This window comes from Triturus cristatus, chromosome 8 (genome assembly GCF_964204655.1).
Source record: "Triturus cristatus chromosome 8, aTriCri1.1, whole genome shotgun sequence".
Taxonomy (NCBI): Eukaryota; Metazoa; Chordata; class Amphibia; order Caudata; family Salamandridae; genus Triturus; species Triturus cristatus.
In genome coordinates, this window is record NC_140591.1 from 54,833,705 (window position 1) to 54,860,484 (window position 26,780).

The 26,780-nt window shown below is 37.6% G+C and overlaps 5 non-coding genes across 5 annotated transcripts; all 5 read right to left on the reverse strand.

Annotated features, from left to right (window-relative positions):
* Positions 1-2,788: 2,788 nt before the first annotated feature.
* Positions 2,789-2,861, reverse strand: TRNAF-GAA (transfer RNA phenylalanine (anticodon GAA)). Its single transcript has one exon. It is a non-coding gene; the product is annotated as a tRNA-Phe (tRNA).
* A 1,676-nt stretch (positions 2,862-4,537) lies between these two features.
* TRNAF-GAA (transfer RNA phenylalanine (anticodon GAA)) lies at positions 4,538-4,610 on the reverse strand. Its single transcript has one exon. It is a non-coding gene; the product is annotated as a tRNA-Phe (tRNA).
* A 1,096-nt stretch (positions 4,611-5,706) lies between these two features.
* On the reverse strand, positions 5,707-5,779 carry TRNAF-GAA (transfer RNA phenylalanine (anticodon GAA)). Its single transcript has one exon. It is a non-coding gene; the product is annotated as a tRNA-Phe (tRNA).
* Positions 5,780-25,540: 19,761 nt separating this feature from the next.
* Positions 25,541-25,613, reverse strand: TRNAF-GAA (transfer RNA phenylalanine (anticodon GAA)). The gene has a single exon. It is a non-coding gene; the product is annotated as a tRNA-Phe (tRNA).
* Positions 25,614-26,707: 1,094 nt separating this feature from the next.
* On the reverse strand, positions 26,708-26,780 carry TRNAF-GAA (transfer RNA phenylalanine (anticodon GAA)). The gene has a single exon. It is a non-coding gene; the product is annotated as a tRNA-Phe (tRNA).

The window sequence follows — 26,780 nt, forward strand, 5'->3', positions numbered from 1 at the left end:
CAACCTCATGCTAGAGCTATGTTTTAAGATGTCCTGTATCATTCATCAGTTAACGGGTGCAATAGGTAAATAGCATTTTTCGGATCCAGGTTAGGTAGCTTTTTTTTTTACTCTGAATGGACTAGCACCATATTACACAGAGGTATTTGGCCTGAGTAGGTAAGCTATGTCATCTGAATACTGAAATCTGTGTTCAAGGAGAAGTGGAAGCTGATGCAGACAAGAGTTTACTTTACAAAAAAGCATGAAATAGGAAACATTTGTAGTCGAAGCTGAATGCAAGAGAGGTGGAAGCAAATTTAGAAGGAGGACAGAAAGACAATTCTATGTTGAATTGATCATGTTGTCGATCAGTTGATCAAATATTTTGATAAATAAAGAAAGAAAAACTTGAGCTGATACCAAGAAATATTTTGTGAGAAGCAAGAAACCTCTCAGACTTTTCCGAAACCCAGCATTGAACAAGGGACTTTTAGATTTTCAATCTAACACTCTCCCAACTGAGCTATTTCATCCAGCTGGCCATTTTGGCTTTCTGTTGTATTTTTGATAATTGTTAAAGATAAATGCAGACCCTGGTCATTCTATCTGCATGTGCAGTTATGTGTTAAATTGTCCAATGTTATTCAGCAGCTAAATTGGTCTGATGGGTGAATTTCCTTTTTAGGAGCCAAGTTAGTTAGAAGATGTTTGTAAACTATGAATGGACTTATACTCAGACACACAGACCTATGTGGCGAGGGTAGGCAAACTAGGTCATCTGACTACTAACAGTTTTGTATAAGGGGAACTCGAGGCTGATGCAGGCAAAGCTTTACTTTCAATTAAAGGAAGAATTGGCAAATAAAGCAGGTAAAGTTGAATACAAGAGAGGTGGAAGCAAGTTTGACAGAAAGACAGAATGTAAAAAATATGTTGAAATGGTTGTCTTTTCGATCAGCTTGATAAAAGGTTTTGATTATTATAAACAACGTCAATATGAGTTGACTCCAAATAGCATTTGTGGCATGCAAAGCAGAAGTTCAAAATGTGCCTAAACCCGGGATTGAACCAGGGACCTTTAGATCTTCAGTCTACTGCTCTCCCAACTGAGCTATTTCATCCAGTGTGGCAATTTTGGCTTTCTGTTGTATTTTTTATAATTGTTAAAGATAAATGCAGAACCTGGTCACTCTATCTGCATGTGCAGTTATGTGTTAAATTGTCCAGTATTATTCAGTAGCTAAATTGGTCTGATGGGTGAATTTCCTTTTTAGGAGCCAAGTTAGTTAGATGATGTTTGTAAACTATGAATGGACTTATACTCAGAAACACAGACCTATATGGCGAGGGTCGGCAAGCTAGGTCATCTGACTACTAACAGTTTTGTATAAGGGGAACTGGAGGCTGATGCAGGCAAAGCTTTACTTTCAATTAAAGGAAGAATTGGGAAATAAAGGAGGCAAAGTTGAATACAAGAGAGGTGGAAGCAAGTTTGAAAGAAAGACAGAAAGTAAATAATATGTTGAATTAATTGTATTGTCGATTATCTTGATAAAAGGTTTTGATCATTATAAACAAAGTCAATATGAGTTGACTCAAAATAGTCTTTGTGGCATGCAAAGCAGAAGTTCAAAATGTGCCGAAACCCGGGATCGAACAAGGGACCTTTAGATCTTCAGTCTAACACTCTCCCAACTGAGCTATTTCGGCCTGCCAGCAGCTATAGTATTCAGCCTCTTTTTTTGAACAATCCCAGAACAGAGATGCAGAACCTGGATTTTCAATCTGAGGTTAGAACTGTGTTTTAATGTGTCCTGCATTGTTCAGCAGCTAACTGGTGAAATGGGTGAGTAGCGTTTTTGGGATAAATGTTAGGTCGTTTTTCTTTTAAAACTCTGAGTGGACCAGCACTGTATTACACAGACGTATGTCGCCTGAGTAGGTAAGCTATGTCATCTCAATACTGACAACTTTGTTCAAGGAGAAGTGAAAGCTGATGCAGACAAGTGTTTACTTTGAAAAAAGTATAAAATGGGATAAATTCGTCATCAAAGTTGATGGCAAGAGAGGTGGAAGCAAGTTTAGAAGGAGGACAGAAAGACAACTTTTTGTTGAAGTTATCATGTTGTTGATCAGTTGATAAAATATTTTGAGAAATAAAGAAAAAAAAACTAGAGCTGATTTCAAGAAATATTTTGCAAGAATGTAGGATCCCCTCGCACTGTGCTGAAAGTCAGGATTGAATCAGGTACCTTAAGCTCTTCAGTCTAACGATCTCCCAACTGAGATATTTCAGCCAACAAGTCCCTGTGGCCTCCTGATGTATTATTAATAATTGTAGACGATACATACAGAACCTGGTCATTCTATTTTCGTTTATAGTTATGTGTTAAAGTGTCCAGTATCATTCAGCAGGTAACTTGGTCTGATGAGTGAATATCCTTTTTAGGGGACAAGGTAGGTAGAATTTTTTTTTCTAAACTCTGAATTGACTTATACTCTGAAACACAGACCTATATGGCCAGGGTGTACAAGCTATGTCATCTGACTACTGACAGTTTTGTATAAGGGGAATTGGAGGCTGATGCAGGCAAAGCTTTACTTTAAAATAAAGCAAGAAGTTGCAAATAAATGCGGCATAGTTGAATACAAGAGAGGTGGAAGCAAGTTTGAAAGGAAGACAGAAAGTAAATAATATGTTGAATTGATTGTGTTGTTGATCAGATTGATAAAAGGTTTTGATAAAGAAGAGCGTTGATTTAACTCCAAACAGCTTTTGTGACATGAAAAGCAGAAGTTGAAATTGTGCCGAAACCCGGGATTGAACCAGGGACCTTTAGATCTTCAGTCTAACGCTCTCCCAACTGAGCTATTTCGGCCTGCTGGTAGTTTGGGTCTTCATCCTTTCTTTTAAACTTCCCAAGAAAATAGATGCTCAACCTCATGCTAGAGCTATGTTTTAAGATGTCCTGTATCATTCATCAGTTAACGGGTGCAATAGGTAAATAGCATTTTTCGGATCCAGGTTAGGTAGCTTTTGTTTTTTACTCTGAATGGACTAGCACCATATTACACAGAGGTATTTGGCCTGAGTAGGTAAGCTATGTCATCTGAATACTGAAATCTGTGTTCAAGGAGAAGTGGAAGCTGATGCAGACAAGAGTTTACTTTACAAAAAAGCATGAAATAGGAAACATTTGTAGTCGAAGCTGAATGCAAGAGAGGTGGAAGCAAATTTAGAAGGAGGACAGAAAGACAATTCTATGTTGAATTGATCATGTTGTCGGTCAGTTGATCAAATATTTTGATAAATAAAGAAAGAAAAACTTGAGCTGATACCAAGAAATATTTTGTGAGAAGCAAGAAACCTCTCAGACTTTTCCGAAACCCAGCATTGAACAAGGGACTTTTAGATTTTCAATCTAACACTCTCCCAACTGAGCTATTTCATCCAGCTGGCCATTTTGGCTTTCTGTTGTATTTTTGATAATTGTTAAAGATAAATGCAGACCCTGGTCATTCTATCTGCATGTGCAGTTATGTGTTAAATTGTCCAATATTATTCAGCAGCTAAATTGGTCTGATGGGTGAATTTCCTTTTTAGGAGCCAAGTTAGTTAGAAGATGTTTGTAAACTATGAATGGACTTATACTCAGAGACACAGACCTATATGGCGAGGGTAGGCAAACTAGGTCATCTGACTACTAACAGTTTTGTATAAGGGGAACTCGAGGCTGATGCAGGCAAAGCTTTACTTTCAATTAAAGGAAGAATTGGCAAATAAAGCAGGTAAAGTTGAATACAAGAGAGGTGGAAGCAAGTTTGACAGAAAGACAGAATGTAAAAAATATGTTGAAATGGTTGTCTTATCGATCAGCTTGATAAAAGGTTTTGATCATTATAAACAACGTCAATATGAGTTGACTCCAAATAGCATTTGTGGCATGCAAAGCAGAAGTTCAAAATGTGCCTAAACCCGGGATTGAACCAGGGACCTTTAGATCTTCAGTCTACTGCTCTCCCAACTGAGCTATTTCATCCAGCTGGCAATTTTGGCTTTCTGTTGTATTTTTTATAATTGTTAAAGATAAATGCAGAACCTGGTCACTCTATCTGCATGTGCAGTTATGTGTTAAATTGTCCAGTATTATTCAGTAGCTAAATTGGTCTGATGGGTGAATTTCCTTTTTAGGAGCCAAGTTAGTTAGATGATGTTTGTAAACTATGAATGGACTTATACTCAGAAACACAGACCTATATGGCGAGGGTCGGCAAGCTAGGTCATCTGACTACTAACAGTTTTGTATAAGGGGAACTGGAGGCTGATGCAGGCAAAGCTTTACTTTCAATTAAAGGAAGAATTGGGAAATAAAGGAGGCAAAGTTGAATACAAGAGAGGTGGAAGCAAGTTTGAAAGAAAGACAGAAAGTAAATAATATGTTGAATTAATTGTATTGTCGATTATCTTGATAAAAGGTTTTGATCATTATAAACAAAGTCAATATGAGTTGACTCAAAATAGTCTTTGTGGCATGCAAAGCAGAAGTTCAAAATGTGCCGAAACCCGGGATCGAACCAGGGACCTTTAGATCTTCAGTCTAACACTCTCCCAACTGAGCTATTTCGGCCTGCCAGCAGCTATAGTATTCAGCCTCTTTTTTTGAACAATCCCAGAACAGAGATGCAGAACCTGGATTTTCAATCTGAGGTTAGAGCTGTGTTTTAATGTGTCCTGCATTGTTCAGCAGCTAACTGGTGAAATGGGTGAGTAGCGTTTTTGGGATAAATGTTAGGTTGTTTTTCTTTTAAAACTCTGAGTGGACCAGCACTGTATTACACAGACGTATGTCGCCTGAGTAGGTAAGCTATGTCATCTCAATACTGACAACTTTGTTCAAGGAGAAGTGAAAGCTGATGCAGACAAGAGTTTACTTTGAAAAAAGTATAAAATGGGATAAATTCGTCATCAAAGTTGATGGCAAGAGAGGTGGAAGCAAGTTTAGAAGGAGGACAGAAAGACAACTTTTTGTTGAAGTTATCATGTTGTTGATCAGTTGATAAAATATTTTGAGAAATAAAGAAAAAAAAACTAGAGCTGATTTCAAGAAATATTTTGCAAGAATGTAGGATCCCCTCGCACTGTGCTGAAAGTCAGGATTGAATCAGGTACCTTAAGCTCTTCAGTCTAACGATCTCCCAACTGAGATATTTCAGCCAACAAGTCCCTGTGGCCTCCTGATGTATTATTAATAATTGTAGACGATACATACAGAACCTGGTCATTCTATTTTCGTTTATAGTTATGTGTTAAAGTGTCCAGTATCATTCAGCAGGTAACTTGGTCTGATGAGTGAATATCCTTTTTAGGGGACAAGGTAGGTAGAATTTTTTTTTCTAAACTCTGAATTGACTTATACTCTGAAACACAGACCTATATGGCCAGGGTGTACAAGCTATGTCATCTGACTACTGACAGTTTTGTATAAGGGGAATTGGAGGCTGATGCAGGCAAAGCTTTACTTTAAAATAAAGCAAGAAGTTGCAAATAAATGAGGCATAGTTGAATACAAGAGAGGTGGAAGCAAGTTTGAAAGGAAGACAGAAAGTAAATAATATGTTGAATTGATTGTGTTGTTGATCAGATTGATAAAAGGTTTTGATAAAGAAGAGCGTTGATTTAACTCCAAACAGCTTTTGTGACATGAAAAGCAGAAGTTGAAATTGTGCCGAAACCCGGGATTGAACCAGGGACCTTTAGATCTTCAGTCTAACGCTCTCCCAACTGAGCTATTTCGGCCTGCTGGTAGTTTGGGTCTTCATCCTTTCTTTTAAACTTCCCAAGAAAATAGATGCTCAACCTCATGCTAGAGCTATGTTTTAAGATGTCCTGTATCATTCATCAGTTAACGGGTGCAATAGGTAAATAGCATTTTTCGGATCCAGGTTAGGTAGCTTTTGTTTTTTACTCTGAATGGACTAGCACCATATTACACAGAGGTATTTGGCCTGAGTAGGTAAGCTATGTCATCTGAATACTGAAATCTGTGTTCAAGGAGAAGTGGAAGCTGATGCAGACAAGAGTTTACTTTACAAAAAAGCATGAAATAGGAAACATTTGTAGTCGAAGCTGAATGCAAGAGAGGTGGAAGCAAATTTAGAAGGAGGACAGAAAGACAATTCTATGTTGAATTGATCATGTTGTCGATCAGTTGATCAAATATTTTGATAAATAAAGAAAGAAAAACTTGAGCTGATACCAAGAAATATTTTGTGAGAAGCAAGAAACCTCTCAGACTTTTCCGAAACCCAGCATTGAACAAGGGACTTTTAGATTTTCAATCTAACACTCTCCCAACTGAGCTATTTCATCCAGCTGGCCATTTTGGCTTTCTGTTGTATTTTTGATAATTGTTAAAGATAAATGCAGACCCTGGTCATTCTATCTGCATGTGCAGTTATGTGTTAAATTGTCCAATATTATTCAGCAGCTAAATTGGTCTGATGGGTGAATTTCCTTTTTAGGAGCCAAGTTAGTTAGAAGATGTTTGTAAACTATGAATGGACTTATACTCAGACACACAGACCTATATGGCGAGGGTAGGCAAACTAGGTCATCTGACTACTAACAGTTTTGTATAAGGGGAACTCGAGGCTGATGCAGGCAAAGCTTTACTTTCAATTAAAGGAAGAATTGGCAAATAAAGCAGGTAAAGTTGAATACAAGAGAGGTGGAAGCAAGTTTGACAGAAAGACAGAATGTAAAAAATATGTTGAAATGGTTGTCTTATCGATCAGCTTGATAAAAGGTTTTGATCATTATAAACAACGTCAATATGAGTTGACTCCAAATAGCATTTGTGGCATGCAAAGCAGAAGTTCAAAATGTGCCTAAACTCGGGATTGAACCAGGGACCTTTAGATCTTCAGTCTACTGCTCTCCCAACTGAGCTATTTCATCCAGCTGGCAATTTTTGCTTTCTGTTGTATTTTTTATAATTGTTAAAGAAAAATGCAGAACCTGGTCACTCTATCTGCATGTGCAGTTATGTGTTAAATTGTCCAGTATTATTCAGTAGCTAAATTGGTCTGATGGGTGAATTGCCTTTTTAGGAGCCAAGTTAGTTAGATGATGTTTGTAAACTATGAATGGACTTATACTCAGAAACACAGACCTATATGGCGAGGGTCGGCAAGCTAGGTCATCTGACTACTAACAGTTTTGTATAAGGGGAACTGGAGGCTGATGCAGGCAAAGCTTTACTTTCAATTAAAGGAAGAATTGGGAAATAAAGGAGGCAAAGTTGAATACAAGAGAGGTGGAAGCAAGTTTGAAAGAAAGACAGAAAGTAAATAATATGTTGAATTAATTGTATTGTCGATTATCTTGATAAAAGGTTTTGATCATTATAAACAAAGTCAATATGAGTTGACTCAAAATAGTCTTTGTGGCATGCAAAGCAGAAGTTCAAAATGTGCCAAAACCCGGGATCGAACCAGGGACCTTTAGATCTTCAGTCTAACTCTCTCCCAACTGAGCTATTTCGGCCTGCCAGCAGCTATAGTATTCAGCCTCTTTTATTGAACAATCCCAGAACAGAGATGCAGAACCTGGATTTTCAATCTGAGGTTAGAACTGTGTTTTAATGTGTCCTGCATTGTTCAGCAGCTAACTGGTGAAATGGGTGAGTAGCGTTTTTGGGATAAATGTTAGGTCGTTTTTCTTTTAAAACTCTGAGTGGACCAGCACTGTATTACACAGACGTATGTCGCCTGAGTAGGTAAGCTATGTCATCTCAATACTGACAACTTTGTTCAAGGAGAAGTGAAAGCTGATGCAGACAAGTGTTTACTTTGAAAAAAGTATAAAATGGGATAAATTCGTCATCAAAGTTGATGGCAAGAGAGGTGGAAGCAAGTTTAGAAGGAGGACAGAAAGACAACTTTTTGTTGAAGTTATCATGTTGTTGATCAGTTGATAAAATATTTTGAGAAATAAAGAAAAAAAAAATAGAGCTGATTTCAAGAAATAGTTTGCAAGAATGTAGGATCCCCTCGCACTGTGCTGAAAGTCAGGATTGAATCAGGTACCTTAAGCTCTTCAGTCTAACGATCTCCCAACTGAGATATTTCAGCCAACAAGTCCCTGTGGCCTCCTGATGTATTATTAATAATTGTAGACGATACATACAGAACCTGGTCATTCTATTTTCGTTTATAGTTATGTGTTAAAGTGTCCAATATCATTCAGCAGGTAACTTGGTCTGATGAGTGAATATCCTTTTTAGGGGACAAGGTAGGTAGAATTTTTTTTTCTAAACTCTGAATTGACTTATACTCTGAAACACAGACCTATATGGCCAGGGTGTACAAGCTATGTCATCTGACTACTGACAGTTTTGTATAAGGGGAATTGGAGGCTGATGCAGGCAAAGCTTTACTTTAAAATAAAGCAAGAAGTTGCAAATAAATGCGGCATAGTTGAATACAAGAGAGGTGGAAGCAAGTTTGAAAGGAAGACAGAAAGTAAATAATATGTTGAATTGATTGTGTTGTTGATCAGATTGATAAAAGGTTTTGATAAAGAAGAGTGTTGATTTAACTCCAAACAGCTTTTGTGACATGAAAAGCAGAAGTTGAAATTGTGCCGAAACCCGGGATTGAACCAGGGACCTTTAGATCTTCAGTCTAACGCACTCCCAACTGAGCTATTTCAGCCTGCTGGTAGTTTGGGTCTTCATCCTTTCTTTTAAACTTCCCAAGAAAATAGATGCTCAACCTCATGCTAGAGCTATGTTTTAAGATGTCCTGTATCATTCATCAGTTAACGGGTGCAATAGGTAAATAGCATTTTTCGGATCCAGGTTAGGTAGCTTTTGTTTTTTACTCTGAATGGACTAGCACCATATTACACAGAGGTATTTGGCCTGAGTAGGTAAGCTATGTCATCTGAATACTGAAATCTGTGTTCAAGGAGAAGTGGAAGCTGATGCAGACAAGAGTTTACTTTACAAAAAAGCATGAAATAGGAAACATTTGTAGTCGAAGCTGAATGCAAGAGAGGTGGAAGCAAATTTAGAAGGAGGACAGAAAGACAATTCTATGTTGAATTGATCATGTTGTCGGTCAGTTGATCAAATATTTTGATAAATAAAGAAAGAAAAACTTGAGCTGATACCAAGAAATATTTTGTGAGAAGCAAGAAACCTCTCAGACTTTTCCGAAACCCAGCATTGAACAAGGGACTTTTAGATTTTCAATCTAACACTCTCCCAACTGAGCTATTTCATCCAGCTGGCCATTTTGGCTTTCTGTTGTATTTTTGATAATTGTTAAAGATAAATGCAGACCCTGGTCATTCTATCTGCATGTGCAGTTATGTGTTAAATTGTCCAATGTTATTCAGCAGCTAAATTGGTCTGATGGGTGAATTTCCTTTTTAGGAGCCAAGTTAGTTAGAAGATGTTTGTAAACTATGAATGGACTTATACTCAGACACACAGACCTATATGGCGAGGGTAGGCAAACTAGGTAATCTGACTACTAACAGTTTTGTATAAGGGGAACTCGAGGCTGATGCAGGCAAAGCTTTACTTTCAATTAAAGGAAGAATTGGCAAATAAAGCAGGTAAAGTTGAATACAAGAGAGGTGGAAGCAAGTTTGACAGAAAGACAGAATGTAAAAAATATGTTGAAATGGTTGTCTTATCGATCAGCTTGATAAAAGGTTTTGATCATTATAAACAACGTCAATATGAGTTGACTCCAAATAGCATTTGTGGCATGCAAAGCAGAAGTTCAAAATGTGCCTAAACCCGGGATTGAACCAGGGACCTTTAGATCTTCAGTCTACTGCTCTCCCAACTGAGCTATTTCATCCAGCTGGCAATTTTGGCTTTCTGTTGTATTTTTTATAATTGTTAAAGATAAATGCAGAACCTGGTCACTCTATCTGCATGTGCAGTTATGTGTTAAATTGTCCAGTATTATTCAGTAGCTAAATTGGTCTGATGGGTGAATTTCCTTTTTAGGAGCCAAGTTAGTTAGATGATGTTTGTAAACTATGAATGGACTTATACTCAGAAACACAGACCTTTATGGCGAGGGTCGGCAAGCTAGGTCATCTGACTACTAACAGTTTTGTATAAGGGGAACTGGAGGCTGATGCAGGCAAAGCTTTACTTTCAATTAAAGGAAGAATTGGGAAATAAGGGAGGCAAAGTTGAATACAAGAGAGGTGGAAGCAAGTTTGAAAGAAAGACAGAAAGTAAATAATATGTTGAATTAATTGTATTGTCGATTATCTTGATAAAAGGTTTTGATCATTATAAACAAAGTCAATATGAGTTGACTCAAAATAGTCTTTGTGGCATGCAAAGCAGAAGTTCAAAATGTGCCGAAACACGGGATCGAACCAGGGACCTTTGGATCTTCAGTCTAACGCTCTCCCAACTGAGCTATTTCGGCCTGCCAGCAGCTATAGTATTCAGCCTCTTTTTTTGAACAATCCCAGAACAGAGATGCAGAACCTGGATTTTCAATCTGAGGTTAGAGCTGTGTTTTAATGTGTCCTGCATTGTTCAGCAGCTAACTGGTGAAATGGGTGAGTAGCGTTTTTGGGATAAATGTTAGGTCGTTTTTCTTTTAAAACTCTCAGTGGACCAGCACTGTATTACACAGACGTATGTCGCCTGAGTAGGTAAGCTATGTCATCTCAATACTGACAACTTTGTACAAGGAGAAGTGAAAGCTGATGCAGACAAGAGTTTACTTTGAAAAAAGTATAAAATGGGATAAATTCGTCATCAAAGCTGATGGCAAGAGAGGTGGAAGCAAGTTTAGAAGGAGGACAGAAAGACAACTTTTTGTTGAAGTTATCATGTTGTTGATCAGTTGATAAAATATTTTGAGAAATAAAGAAAAAAACTAGAGCTGATTTCAAGAAATATTTTGCAAGAATGTAGGATCCCCTCGCACTGTGCTGAAAGTCAGGATTGAATCAGGTACCTTAAGCTCTTCAGTCTAACGATCTCCCAACTGAGATATTTCAGCCAACAAGTCCCTGTGGCCTCCTGATGTATTATTAATAATTGTAGACGATACATACAGAACCTGGTCATTTTATTTTCGTTTATAGTTATGTGTTAAAGTGTCCAGTATCATTCAGCAGGTAACTTGGTCTGATGAGTGAATATCCTTTTTAGGGGACAAGGTAGGTAGAATTTTTTTTTCTAAACTCTGAATTGACTTATACTCTGAAACACAGACCTATATGGCCAGGGTGTACAAGCTATGTCATCTGACTACTGACAGTTTTGTATAAGGGGAATTGGAGGCTGATGCAGGCAAAGCTTTACTTTAAAATAAAGCAAGAAGTTGCAAATAAATGAGGCATAGTTGAATACAAGAGAGGTGGAAGCAAGTTTGAAAGGAAGACAGAAAGTAAATAATATGTTGAATTGATTGTGTTGTTGATCAGATTGATAAAAGGTTTTGATAAAGAAGAGCGTTGATTTAACTCCAAACAGCTTTTGTGACATGAAAAGCAGAAGTTGAAATTGTGCCGAAACACGGGATTGAACCAGGGACCTTTAGATCTTCAGTCTAACGCTCTCCCAACTGAGCTATTTCGGCCTGCTGGTAGTTTGGGTCTTCATCCTTTCTTTTAAACTTCCCAAGAAAATAGATGCTCAACCTCATGCTAGAGCTATGTTTTAAGATGTCCTGTATCATTCATCAGTTAACGGGTGCAATAGGTAAATAGCATTTTTCGGATCCAGGTTAGGTAGCTTTTGTTTTTTACTCTGAATGGACTAGCACCATATTACACAGAGGTATTTGGCCTGAGTAGGTAAGCTATGTCATCTGAATACTGAAATCTGTGTTCAAGGAGAAGTGGAAGCTGATGCAGACAAGAGTTTACTTTACAAAAAAGCATGAAATAGGAAACATTTGTAGTCGAAGCTGAATGCAAGAGAGGTGGAAGCAAATTTAGAAGGAGGACAGAAAGACAATTCTATGTTGAATTGATCATGTTGTCGATCAGTTGATCAAATATTTTGATAAATAAAGAAAGAAAAACTTGAGCTGATACCAAGAAATATTTTGTGAGAAGCAAGAAACCTCTCAGACTTTTCCGAAACCCAGCATTGAACAAGGGACTTTTAGATTTTCAATCTAACACTCTCCCAACTGAGCTATTTCATCCAGCTGGCCATTTTGGCTTTCTGTTGTATTTTTGATAATTGTTAAAGATAAATGCAGACCCTGGTCATTCTATCTGCATGTGCAGTTATGTGTTAAATTGTCCAATATTATTCAGCAGCTAAATTGGTCTGATGGGTGAATTTCCTTTTTAGGAGCCAAGTTAGTTAGAAGATGTTTGTAAACTATGAATGGACTTATACTCAGACACACAGACCTATATGGCGAGGGTAGGCAAACTAGGTTATCTGACTACTAACAGTTTTGTATAAGGGGAACTCGAGGCTGATGCAGGCAAAGCTTTACTTTCAATTAAAGGAAGAATTGGCAAATAAAGCAGGTAAAGTTGAATACAAGAGAGGTGGAAGCAAGTTTGACAGAAAGACAGAATGTAAAAAATATGTTGAAATGGTTGTCTTATCGATCAGCTTGATAAAAGGTTTTGATCATTATAAACAACGTCAATATGAGTTGACTCCAAATAGCATTTGTGGCATGCAAAGCAGAAGTTCAAAATGTGCCTAAACCCGGGATTGAACCAGGGACCTTTAGATCTTCAGTCTACTGCTCTCCCAACTGAGCTATTTCATCCAGCTGGCAATTTTGGCTTTCTGTTGTATTTTTTATAATTGTTAAAGAAAAATGCAGAACCTGGTCACTCTATCTGCATGTGCAGTTATGTGTTAAATTGTCCAGTATTATTCAGTAGCTAAATTGGTCTGATGGGTGAATTTCCTTTTTAGGAGCCAAGTTAGTTAGATGATGTTTGTAAACTATGAATGGACTTATACTCAGAAACACAGACCTTTATGGCGAGGGTCGGCAAGCTAGGTCATCTGACTACTAACAGTTTTGTATAAGGGGAACTGGAGGCTGATGCAGGCAAAGCTTTACTTTCAATTAAAGGAAGAATTGGGAAATAAGGGAGGCAAAGTTGAATACAAGAGAGGTGGAAGCAAGTTTGAAAGAAAGACAGAAAGTAAATAATATGTTGAATTAATTGTATTGTCGATTATCTTGATAAAAGGTTTTGATCATTATAAACAAAGTCAATATGAGTTGACTCAAAATAGTCTTTGTGGCATGCAAAGCAGAAGTTCAAAATGTGCCGAAACACGGGATCGAACCAGGGACCTTTGGATCTTCAGTCTAACGCTCTCCCAACTGAGCTATTTCGGCCTGCCAGCAGCTATAGTATTCAGCCTCTTTTTTTGAACAATCCCAGAACAGAGATGCAGAACCTGGATTTTCAATCTGAGGTTAGAGCTGTGTTTTAATGTGTCCTGCATTGTTCAGCAGCTAACTGGTGAAATGGGTGAGTAGCGTTTTTGGGATAAATGTTAGGTCGTTTTTCTTTTAAAACTCTCAGTGGACCAGCACTGTATTACACAGACGTATGTCGCCTGAGTAGGTAAGCTATGTCATCTCAATACTGACAACTTTGTTCAAGGAGAAGTGAAAGCTGATGCAGACAAGAGTTTACTTTGAAAAAAGTATAAAATGGGATAAATTCGTCATCAAAGCTGATGGCAAGAGAGGTGGAAGCAAGTTTAGAAGGAGGACAGAAAGACAACTTTTTGTTGAAGTTATCATGTTGTTGATCAGTTGATAAAATATTTTGAGAAATAAAGAAAAAAACTAGAGCTGATTTCAAGAAATATTTTGCAAGAATGTAGGATCCCCTCGCACTGTGCTGAAAGTCAGGATTGAATCAGGTACCTTAAGCTCTTCAGTCTAACGATCTCCCAACTGAGATATTTCAGCCAACAAGTCCCTGTGGCCTCCTGATGTATTATTAATAATTGTAGACGATACATACAGAACCTGGTCATTCTATTTTCGTTTATAGTTATGTGTTAAAGTGTCCAGTATCATTCAGCAGGTAACTTGGTCTGATGAGTGAATATCCTTTTTAGGGGACAAGGTAGGTAGAATTTTTTTTTCTAAACTCTGAATTGACTTATACTCTGAAACACAGACCTATATGGCCAGGGTGTACAAGCTATGTCATCTGACTACTGACAGTTTTGTATAAGGGGAATTGGAGGCTGATGCAGGCAAAGCTTTACTTTAAAATAAAGCAAGAAGTTGCAAATAAATGAGGCATAGTTGAATACAAGAGAGGTGGAAGCAAGTTTGAAAGGAAGACAGAAAGTAAATAATATGTTGAATTGATTGTGTTGTTGATCAGATTGATAAAAGGTTTTGATAAAGAAGAGCGTTGATTTAACTCCAAACAGCTTTTGTGACATGAAAAGCAGAAGTTGAAATTGTGCCGAAACACGGGATTGAACCAGGGACCTTTAGATCTTCAGTCTAACGCTCTCCCAACTGAGCTATTTCGGCCTGCTGGTAGTTTGGGTCTTCATCCTTTCTTTTAAACTTCCCAAGAAAATAGATGCTCAACCTCATGCTAGAGCTATGTTTTAAGATGTCCTGTATCATTCATCAGTTAACGGGTGCAATAGGTAAATAGCATTTTTCGGATCCAGGTTAGGTAGCTTTTGTTTTTTACTCTGAATGGACTAGCACCATATTACACAGAGGTATTTGGCCTGAGTAGGTAAGCTATGTCATCTGAATACTGAAATCTGTGTTCAAGGAGAAGTGGAAGCTGATGCAGACAAGAGTTTACTTTACAAAAAAGCATGAAATAGGAAACATTTGTAGTCGAAGCTGAATGCAAGAGAGGTGGAAGCAAATTTAGAAGGAGGACAGAAAGACAATTCTATGTTGAATTGATCATGTTGTCGATCAGTTGATCAAATATTTTGATAAATAAAGAAAGAAAAACTTGAGCTGATACCAAGAAATATTTTGTGAGAAGCAAGAAACCTCTCAGACTTTTCCGAAACCCAGCATTGAACAAGGGACTTTTAGATTTTCAATCTAACACTCTCCCAACTGAGCTATTTCATCCAGCTGGCCATTTTGGCTTTCTGTTGTATTTTTGATAATTGTTAAAGATAAATGCAGACCCTGGTCATTCTATCTGCATGTGCAGTTATGTGTTAAATTGTCCAATATTATTCAGCAGCTAAATTGGTCTGATGGGTGAATTTCCTTTTTAGGAGCCAAGTTAGTTAGAAGATGTTTGTAAACTATGAATGGACTTATACTCAGACACACAGACCTATATGGCGAGGGTAGGCAAACTAGGTTATCTGACTACTAACAGTTTTGTATAAGGGGAACTCGAGGCTGATGCAGGCAAAGCTTTACTTTCAATTAAAGGAAGAATTGGCAAATAAAGCAGGTAAAGTTGAATACAAGAGAGGTGGAAGCAAGTTTGACAGAAAGACAGAATGTAAAAAATATGTTGAAATGGTTGTCTTATCGATCAGCTTGATAAAAGGTTTTGATCATTATAAACAACGTCAATATGAGTTGACTCCAAATAGCATTTGTGGCATGCAAAGCAGAAGTTCAAAATGTGCCTAAACCCGGGATTGAACCAGGGACCTTTAGATCTTCAGTCTACTGCTCTCCCAACTGAGCTATTTCATCCAGCTGGCAATTTTGGCTTTCTGTTGTATTTTTTATAATTGTTAAAGAAAAATGCAGAACCTGGTCACTCTATCTGCATGTGCAGTTATGTGTTAAATTGTCCAGTATTATTCAGTAGCTAAATTGGTCTGATGGGTGAATTTCCTTTTTAGGAGCCAAGTTAGTTAGATGATGTTTGTAAACTATGAATGGACTTATACTCAGAAACACAGACCTTTATGGCGAGGGTCGGCAAGCTAGGTCATCTGACTACTAACAGTTTTGTATAAGGGGAACTGGAGGCTGATGCAGGCAAAGCTTTACTTTCAATTAAAGGAAGAATTGGGAAATAAGGGAGGCAAAGTTGAATACAAGAGAGGTGGAAGCAAGTTTGAAAGAAAGACAGAAAGTAAATAATATGTTGAATTAATTGTATTGTCGATTATCTTGATAAAAGGTTTTGATCATTATAAACAAAGTCAATATGAGTTGACTCAAAATAGTCTTTGTGGCATGCAAAGCAGAAGTTCAAAATGTGCCGAAACACGGGATCGAACCAGGGACCTTTGGATCTTCAGTCTAACGCTCTCCCAACTGAGCTATTTCGGCCTGCCAGCAGCTATAGTATTCAGCCTCTTTTTTTGAACAATCCCAGAACAGAGATGCAGAACCTGGATTTTCAATCTGAGGTTAGAGCTGTGTTTTAATGTGTCCTGCATTGTTCAGCAGCTAACTGGTGAAATGGGTGAGTAGCGTTTTTGGGATAAATGTTAGGTCGTTTTTCTTTTAAAACTCTCAGTGGACCAGCACTGTATTACACAGACGTATGTCGCCTGAGTAGGTAAGCTATGTCATCTCAATACTGACAACTTTGTTCAAGGAGAAGTGAAAGCTGATGCAGACAAGAGTTTACTTTGAAAAAAGTATAAAATGGGATAAATTCGTCATCAAAGCTGATGGCAAGAGAGGTGGAAGCAAGTTTAGAAGGAGGACAGAAAGACAACTTTTTGTTGAAGTTATCATGTTGTTGATCAGTTGATAAAATATTTTGAGAAATAAAGAAAAAAACTAGAGCTGATTTCAAGAAATATTTTGCAAGAATGTAGGATCCCCTCGCACTGTGCTGAAAGTCAGGATTGAATCAGGTACCTTAAGCTCTTCAGTCTAACGATCTCCCAACTGAGATATTTCAGCCAACAAGTCCCTGTGGCCTCCTGATGTATTATTAATAATTGTAGACGATACATACAGAACCTGGTCATTCTATTTTCGTTTATAGTTATGTGTTAAAGTGTCCAGTATCATTCAGCAGGTAACTTGGTCTGATGAGTGAATATCCTTTTTAGGGGACAAGGTAGGTAGAATTTTTTTTTCTAAACTCTGAATTGACTTATACTCTGAAACACAGACCTATATGGCCAGGGTGTACAAGCTATGTCATCTGACTACTGACAGTTTTGTATAAGGGGAATTGGAGGCTGATGCAGGCAAAGCTTTACTTTAAAATAAAGCAAGAAGTTGCAAATAAATGAGGCATAGTTGAATACAAGAGAGGTGGAAGCAAGTTTGAAAGGAAGACAGAAAGTAAATAATATGTTGAATTGATTGTGTTGTTGATCAGATTGATAAAAGGTTTTGATAAAGAAGAGCGTTGATTTAACTCCAAACAGCTTTTGTGACATGAAAAGCAGAAGTTGAAATTGTGCCGAAACACGGGATTGAACCAGGGACCTTTAGATCTTCAGTCTAACGCTCTCCCAACTGAGCTATTTCGGCCTGCTGGTAGTTTGGGTCTTCATCCTTTCTTTTAAACTTCCCAAGAAAATAGATGCTCAACCTCATGCTAGAGCTATGTTTTAAGATGTCCTGTATCATTCATCAGTTAACGGGTGCAATAGGTAAATAGCATTTTTCGGATCCAGGTTAGGTAGCTTTTGTTTTTTACTCTGAATGGACTAGCACCATATTACACAGAGGTATTTGGCCTGAGTAGGTAAGCTATGTCATCTGAATACTGAAATCTGTGTTCAAGGAGAAGTGGAAGCTGATGCAGACAAGAGTTTACTTTACAAAAAAGCATGAAATAGGAAACATTTGTAGTCGAAGCTGAATGCAAGAGAGGTGGAAGCAAATTTAGAAGGAGGACAGAAAGACAATTCTATGTTGAATTGATCATGTTGTCGATCAGTTGATCAAATATTTTGATAAATAAAGAAAGAAAAACTTGAGCTGATACCAAGAAATATTTTGTGAGAAGCAAGAAACCTCTCAGACTTTTCCGAAACCCAGCATTGAACAAGGGACTTTTAGATTTTCAATCTAACACTCTCCCAACTGAGCTATTTCATCCAGCTGGCCATTTTGGCTTTCTGTTGTATTTTTGATAATTGTTAAAGATAAATGCAGACCCTGGTCATTCTATCTGCATGTGCAGTTATGTGTTAAATTGTCCAATATTATTCAGCAGCTAAATTGGTCTGATGGGTGAATTTCCTTTTTAGGAGCCAAGTTAGTTAGAAGATGTTTGTAAACTATGAATGGACTTATACTCAGACACACAGACCTATATGGCGAGGGTAGGCAAACTAGGTTATCTGACTACTAACAGTTTTGTATAAGGGGAACTCGAGGCTGATGCAGGCAAAGCTTTACTTTCAATTAAAGGAAGAATTGGCAAATAAAGCAGGTAAAGTTGAATACAAGAGAGGTGGAAGCAAGTTTGACAGAAAGACAGAATGTAAAAAATATGTTGAAATGGTTGTCTTATCGATCAGCTTGATAAAAGGTTTTGATCATTATAAACAACGTCAATATGAGTTGACTCCAAATAGCATTTGTGGCATGCAAAGCAGAAGTTCAAAATGTGCCTAAACCCGGGATTGAACCAGGGACCTTTAGATCTTCAGTCTACTGCTCTCCCAACTGAGCTATTTCATCCAGCTGGCAATTTTGGCTTTCTGTTGTATTTTTTATAATTGTTAAAGAAAAATGCAGAACCTGGTCACTCTATCTGCATGTGCAGTTATGTGTTAAATTGTCCAGTATTATTCAGTAGCTAAATTGGTCTGATGGGTGAATTTCCTTTTTAGGAGCCAAGTTAGTTAGATGATGTTTGTAAACTATGAATGGACTTATACTCAGAAACACAGACCTTTATGGCGAGGGTCGGCAAGCTAGGTCATCTGACTACTAACAGTTTTGTATAAGGGGAACTGGAGGCTGATGCAGGCAAAGCTTTACTTTCAATTAAAGGAAGAATTGGGAAATAAGGGAGGCAAAGTTGAATACAAGAGAGGTGGAAGCAAGTTTGAAAGAAAGACAGAAAGTAAATAATATGTTGAATTAATTGTATTGTCGATTATCTTGATAAAAGGTTTTGATCATTATAAACAAAGTCAATATGAGTTGACTCAAAATAGTCTTTGTGGCATGCAAAGCAGAAGTTCAAAATGTGCCGAAACACGGGATCGAACCAGGGACCTTTGGATCTTCAGTCTAACGCTCTCCCAACTGAGCTATTTCGGCCTGCCAGCAGCTATAGTATTCAGCCTCTTTTTTTGAACAATCCCAGAACAGAGATGCAGAACCTGGATTTTCAATCTGAGGTTAGAGCTGTGTTTTAATGTGTCCTGCATTGTTCAGCAGCTAACTGGTGAAATGGGTGAGTAGCGTTTTTGGGATAAATGTTAGGTCGTTTTTCTTTTAAAACTCTCAGTGGACCAGCACTGTATTACACAGACGTATGTCGCCTGAGTAGGTAAGCTATGTCATCTCAATACTGACAACTTTGTTCAAGGAGAAGTGAAAGCTGATGCAGACAAGAGTTTACTTTGAAAAAAGTATAAAATGGGATAAATTCGTCATCAAAGCTGATGGCAAGAGAGGTGGAAGCAAGTTTAGAAGGAGGACAGAAAGACAACTTTTTGTTGAAGTTATCATGTTGTTGATCAGTTGATAAAATATTTTGAGAAATAAAGAAAAAAACTAGAGCTGATTTCAAGAAATATTTTGCAAGAATGTAGGATCCCCTCGCACTGTGCTGAAAGTCAGGATTGAATCAGGTACCTTAAGCTCTTCAGTCTAACGATCTCCCAACTGAGATATTTCAGCCAACAAGTCCCTGTGGCCTCCTGATGTATTATTAATAATTGTAGACGATACATACAGAACCTGGTCATTCTATTTTCGTTTATAGTTATGTGTTAAAGTGTCCAGTATCATTCAGCAGGTAACTTGGTCTGATGAGTGAATATCCTTTTTAGGGGACAAGGTAGGTAGAATTTTTTTTTCTAAACTCTGAATTGACTTATACTCTGAAACACAGACCTATATGGCCAGGGTGTACAAGCTATGTCATCTGACTACTGACAGTTTTGTATAAGGGGAATTGGAGGCTGATGCAGGCAAAGCTTTACTTTAAAATAAAGCAAGAAGTTGCAAATAAATGAGGCATAGTTGAATACAAGAGAGGTGGAAGCAAGTTTGAAAGGAAGACAGAAAGTAAATAATATGTTGAATTGATTGTGTTGTTGATCAGATTGATAAAAGGTTTTGATAAAGAAGAGCGTTGATTTAACTCCAAACAGCTTTTGTGACATGAAAAGCAGAAGTTGAAATTGTGCCGAAACACGGGATTGAACCAGGGACCTTTAGATCTTCAGTCTAACGCTCTCCCAACTGAGCTATTTCGGCCTGCTGGTAGTTTGGGTCTTCATCCTTTCTTTTAAACTTCCCAAGAAAATAGATGCTCAACCTCATGCTAGAGCTATGTTTTAAGATGTCCTGTATCATTCATCAGTTAACGGGTGCAATAGGTAAATAGCATTTTTCGGATCCAGGTTAGGTAGCTTTTGTTTTTTACTCTGAATGGACTAGCACCATATTACACAGAGGTATTTGGCCTGAGTAGGTAAGCTATGTCATCTGAATACTGAAATCTGTGTTCAAGGAGAAGTGGAAGCTGATGCAGACAAGAGTTTACTTTACAAAAAAGCATGAAATAGGAAACATTTGTAGTCGAAGCTGAATGCAAGAGAGGTGGAAGCAAATTTAGAAGGAGGACAGAAAGACAATTCTATGTTGAATTGATCATGTTGTCGATCAGTTGATCAAATATTTTGATAAATAAAGAAAGAAAAACTTGAGCTGATACCAAGAAATATTTTGTGAGAAGCAAGAAACCTCTCAGACTTTTCCGAAACCCAGCATTGAACAAGGGACTTTTAGATTTTCAATCTAACACTCTCCCAACTGAGCTATTTCATCCAGCTGGCCATTTTGGCTTTCTGTTGTATTTTTGATAATTGTTAAAGATAAATGCAGACCCTGGTCATTCTATCTGCATGTGCAGTTATGTGTTAAATTGTCCAATATTATTCAGCAGCTAAATTGGTCTGATGGGTGAATTTCCTTTTTAGGAGCCAAGTTAGTTAGAAGATGTTTGTAAACTATGAATGGACTTATACTCAGACACACAGACCTATATGGCGAGGGTAGGCAAACTAGGTTGTCTGACTACTAACAGTTTTGTATAAGGGGAACTCGAGGCTGATGCAGGCAAAGCTTTACTTTCAATTAAAGGAAGAATTGGCAAATAAAGCAGGTAAAGTTGAATACAAGAGAGGTGGAAGCAAGTTTGACAGAAAGACAGAATGTAAAAAATATGTTGAAATGGTTGTCTTATCGATCAGCTTGATAAAAGGTTTTGATCATTATAAACAACGTCAATATGAGTTGACTCCAAATAGCATTTGTGGCATGCAAAGCAGAAGTTCAAAATGTGCCTAAACCCGGGATTGAACCAGGGACCTTTAGATCTTCAGTCTACTGCTCTCCCAACTGAGCTATTTCATCCAGCTGGCAATTTTGGCTTTCTGTTGTATTTTTTATAATTGTTAAAGAAAAATGCAGAACCTGGTCACTCTATCTGCATGTGCAGTTATGTGTTAAATTGTCCAGTATTATTCAGTAGCTAAATTGGTCTGATGGGTGAATTTCCTTTTTAGGAGCCAAGTTAGTTAGATGATGTTTGTAAACTATGAATGGACTTATACTCAGAAACACAGACCTATATGGCGAGGATCGGCAAGCTAGGTCATCTGACTACTAACAGTTTTGTATAAGGGGAACTGGAGGCTGATGCAGGCAAAGCTTTACTTTCAATTAAAGGAAGAATTGGGAAATAAGGGAGGCAAAGTTGAATACAAGAGAGGTGGAAGCAAGTTTGAAAGAAAGACAGAAAGTAAATAATATGTTGAATTAATTGTATTGTCGATTATCTTGATAAAAGGTTTTGATCATTATAAACAAAGTCAATATGAGTTGACTCAAAATAGTCTTTGTGGCATGCAAAGCAGAAGTTCAAAATGTGCCGAAACACGGGATTGAACCAGGGACCTTTGGATCTTCAGTCTAACGCTCTCCCAACTGAGCTATTTCAGCCTGCCAGCAGCTATAGTATTCAGCCTCTTTTTTTGAACAATCCCAGAACAGAGATGCAGAACCTGGATTTTCAATCTGAGGTTAGAGCTGTGTTTTAATGTGTCCTGCATTGTTCAGCAGCTAACTGGTGAAATGGGTGAGTAGCGTTTTTGGGATAAATGTTAGGTCGTTTTTCTTTTAAAACTCTCAGTGGACCAGCACTGTATTACACAGACGTATGTCGCCTGAGTAGGTAAGCTATGTCATCTCAATACTGACAACTTTGTTCAAGGAGAAGTGAAAGCTGATGCAGACAAGAGTTTACTTTGAAAAAAGTATAAAATGGGATAAATTCGTCATCAAAGCTGATGGCAAGAGAGGTGGAAGCAAGTTTAGAAGGAGGACAGAAAGACAACTTTTTGTTGAAGTTATCATGTTGTTGATCAGTTGATAAAATATTTTGAGAAATAAAGAAAAAAACTAGAGCTGATTTCAAGAAATATTTTGCAAGAATGTAGGATCCCCTCGCACTGTGCTGAAAGTCAGGATTGAATCAGGTACCTTAAGCTCTTCAGTCTAACGATCTCCCAACTGAGATATTTCAGCCAACAAGTCCCTGTGGCCTCCTGATGTATTATTAATAATTGTAGACGATACATACAGAACCTGGTCATTCTATTTTCGTTTATAGTTATGTGTTAAAGTGTCCAGTATCATTCAGCAGGTAACTTGGTCTGATGAGTGAATATCCTTTTTAGGGGACAATGTAGGTAGAATTTTTTTTTCTAAACTCTGAATTGACTTATACTCTGAAACACAGACCTATATGGCCAGGGTGTACAAGCTATGTCATCTGACTACTGACAGTTTTGTATAAGGGGAATTGGAGGCTGATGCAGGCAAAGCTTTACTTTAAAATAAAGCAAGAAGTTGCAAATAAATGAGGCATAGTTGAATACAAGAGAGGTGGAAGCAAGTTTGAAAAGAAGACAGAAAGTAAATAATATGTTGAATTGATTGTGTTGTTGATCAGATTGATAAAAGGTTTTGATAAAGAAGAGCGTTGATTTAACTCCAAACAGCTTTTGTGACTGAAAAGCAGAAGTTGAAATTGTGCCGAAACCCAGGATTGAACCAGGGACCTTTAGATCTTCAGTCTAACACTCTCCCAACTGAGCTATTTCGGCCTGCTGGTAGTTTGGGTCTTCATCCTTTCTTTTAAACTTCCCAAGAAAATAGATGCTCAACCTCATGCTAGAGCTATGTTTTAAGATGTCCTGTATCATTCATCAGTTAACGGGTGCAATAGGTAAATAGCATTTTTCGGATCCAGGTTAGGTAGCTTTTGTTTTTTACTCTGAATGGACTAGCACCATATTACACAGAGGTATTTGGCCTGAGTAGGTAAGCTATGTCATCTGAATACTGAAATCTGTGTTCAAGGAGAAGTGGAAGCTGATGCAGACAAGAGTTTACTTTACAAAAAAGCATGAAATAGGAAACATTTGTAGTCGAAGCTGAATGCAAGAGAGGTGGAAGCAAATTTAGAAGGAGGACAGAAAGACAATTCTATGTTGAATTGATCATGTTGTCGGTCAGTTGATCAAATATTTTGATAAATAAAGAAAGAAAAACTTGAGCTGATACCAAGAAATATTTTGTGAGAAGCAAGAAACCTCTCAGACTTTTCCGAAACCCAGCATTGAACAAGGGACTTTTAGATTTTCAATCTAACACTCTCCCAACTGAGCTATTTCATCCAGCTGGCCATTTTGGCTTTCTGTTGTATTTTTGATAATTGTTAAAGATAAATGCAGACCCTGGTCATTCTATCTGCATGTGCAGTTATGTGTTAAATTGTCCAATATTATTCAGCAGCTAAATTGGTCTGATGGGTGAATTTCCTTTTTAGGAGCCAAGTTAGTTAGAAGATGTTTGTAAACTATGAATGGACTTATACTCAGACACACAGACCTATATGGCGAGGGTAGGCAAACTAGGTCATCTGACTACTAACAGTTTTGTATAAGGGGAACTCGAGGCTGATGCAGGCAAAGCTTTACTTTCAATTAAAGGAAGAATTGGCAAATAAAGCAGGTAAAGTTGAATACAAGAGAGGTGGAAGCAAGTTTGACAGAAAGACAGAATGTAAAAAATATGTTGAAATGGTTGTCTTATCGATCAGCTTGATAAAAGGTTTTGATCATTATAAACAACGTCAATATGAGTTGACTCCAAATAGCATTTGTGGCATGCAAAGCAGAAGTTCAAAATGTGCCTAAACCCGGGATTGAACCAGGGACCTTTAGATCTTCAGTCTACTGCTCTCCCAACTGAGCTATTTCATCCAGCTGGCAATTTTGGCTTTCTGTTGTATTTTTTATAATTGTTAAAGATAAATGCAGAACCTGGTCACTCTATCTGCATGTGCAGTTATGTGTTAAATTGTCCAGTATTATTCAGTAGCTAAATTGGTCTGATGGATGAATTTCCTTTTTAGGAGCCAAGTTAGTTAGAAGATGTTTGTAAACTATGAATGGACTTATACTCAGACACACAGACCTATATGGCGAGGGTAGGCAAACTAGGTCATCTGACTACTAACAGTTTTGTATAAGGGGAACTCGAGGCTGATGCAGGCAAAGCTTTACTTTCAATTAAAGGAAGAATTGGCAAATAAAGCAGGTAAAGTTGAATACAAGAGAGGTGGAAGCAAGTTTGACAGAAAGACAGAATGTAAAAAATATGTTGAAATGGTTGTCTTATCGATCAGCTTGATAAAAGGTTTTGATCATTATAAAAAACGTCAATATGAGTTGACTCCAAATAGCATTTGTGGCATGCAAAGCAGAAGTTCAAAATGTGCCTAAACCCGGGATTGAACCAGGGACCTTTAGATCTTCAGTCTACTGCTCTCCCAACTGAGCTATTTCATCCAGCTGGCAATTTTGGCTTTCTGTTGTATTTTTTATAATTGTTAAAGATAAATGCAGAACCTGGTCACTCTATCTGCATGTGGAGTTATGTGTTAAATTGTCCAGTATTATTCAGTAGCTAAATTGGTCTGATGGGTGAATTTCCTTTTTAGGAGCCAAGTTAGTTAGATGATGTTTGTAAACTATGAATGGACTTATACTCAGAAACACAGACCTATATGGCGAGGGTCGGCAAGCTAGGTCATCTGACTACTAACAGTTTTGTATAAGGGGAACTGGAGGCTGATGCAGGCAAAGCTTTACTTTCAATTAAAGGAAGAATTGGGAAATAAAGGAGGCAAAGTTGAATACAAGAGAGGTGGAAGCAAGTTTGAAAGAAAGACAGAAAGTAAATAATATGTTGAATTAATTGTATTGTCGATTATCTTGATAAAAGGTTTTGATCATTATAAACAAAGTCAATATGAGTTGACTCAAAATAGTCTTTGTGGCATGCAAAGCAGAAGTTCAAAATGTGCCGAAACCCGGGATCGAACCAGGGACCTTTAGATCTTCAGTCTAACACTCTCCCAACTGAGCTATTTCGGCCTGCCAGCAGCTATAGTATTCAGCCTCTTTTTTTGAACAATCCCAGAACAGAGATGCAGAACCTGGATTTTCAATCTGAGGTTAGAGCTGTGTTTTAATGTGTCCTGCATTGTTCAGCAGCTAACTGGTGAAATGGGTGAGTAGCGTTTTTGGGATAAATGTTAGGTTGTTTTTCTTTTAAAACTCTGAGTGGACCAGCACTGTATTACACAGACGTATGTCGCCTGAGTAGGTAAGCTATGTCATCTCAATACTGACAACTTTGTTCAAGGAGAAGTGAAAGCTGATGCAGACAAGAGTTTACTTTGAAAAAAGTATAAAATGGGATAAATTCGTCATCAAAGTTGATGGCAAGAGAGGTGGAAGCAAGTTTAAAAGGAGGACAGAAAGACAACTTTTTGTTGAAGTTATCATGTTGTTGATCAGTTGATAAAATATTTTGAGAAATAAAGAAAAAAAAACTAGAGCTGATTTCAAGAAATATTTTGCAAGAATGTAGGATCCCCTCGCACTGTGCTGAAAGTCAGGATTGAATCAGGTACCTTAAGCTCTTCAGTCTAACGATCTCCCAACTGAGATATTTCAGCCAACAAGTCCCTGTGGCCTCCTGATGTATTATTAATAATTGTAGACGATACATACAGAACCTGGTCATTCTATTTTCGTTTATAGTTATGTGTTAAAGTGTCCAGTATCATTCAGCAGGTAACTTGGTCTGATGAGTGAATATCCTTTTTAGGGGACAAGGTAGGTAGAATTTTTTTTTCTAAACTCTGAATTGACATACTCTGAAACACAGACCTATATGGCCAGGGTGTACAAGCTATGTCATCTGACTACTGACAGTTTTGTATAAGGGGAATTGGAGGCTGATGCAGGCAAAGCTTTACTTTAAAATAAAGCAAGAAGTTGCAAATAAATGAGGCATAGTTGAATACAAGAGAGGTGGAAGCAAGTTTGAAAGGAAGACAGAAAGTAAATAATATGTTGAATTGATTGTGTTGTTGATCAGATTGATAAAAGGTTTTGATAAAGAAGAGCGTTGATTTAACTCCAAACAGCTTTTGTGACATGAAAAGCAGAAGTTGAAATTGTGCCGAAACCCGGGATTGAACCAGGGACCTTTAGATCTTCAGTCTAACGCTCTCCCAACTGAGCTATTTCGGC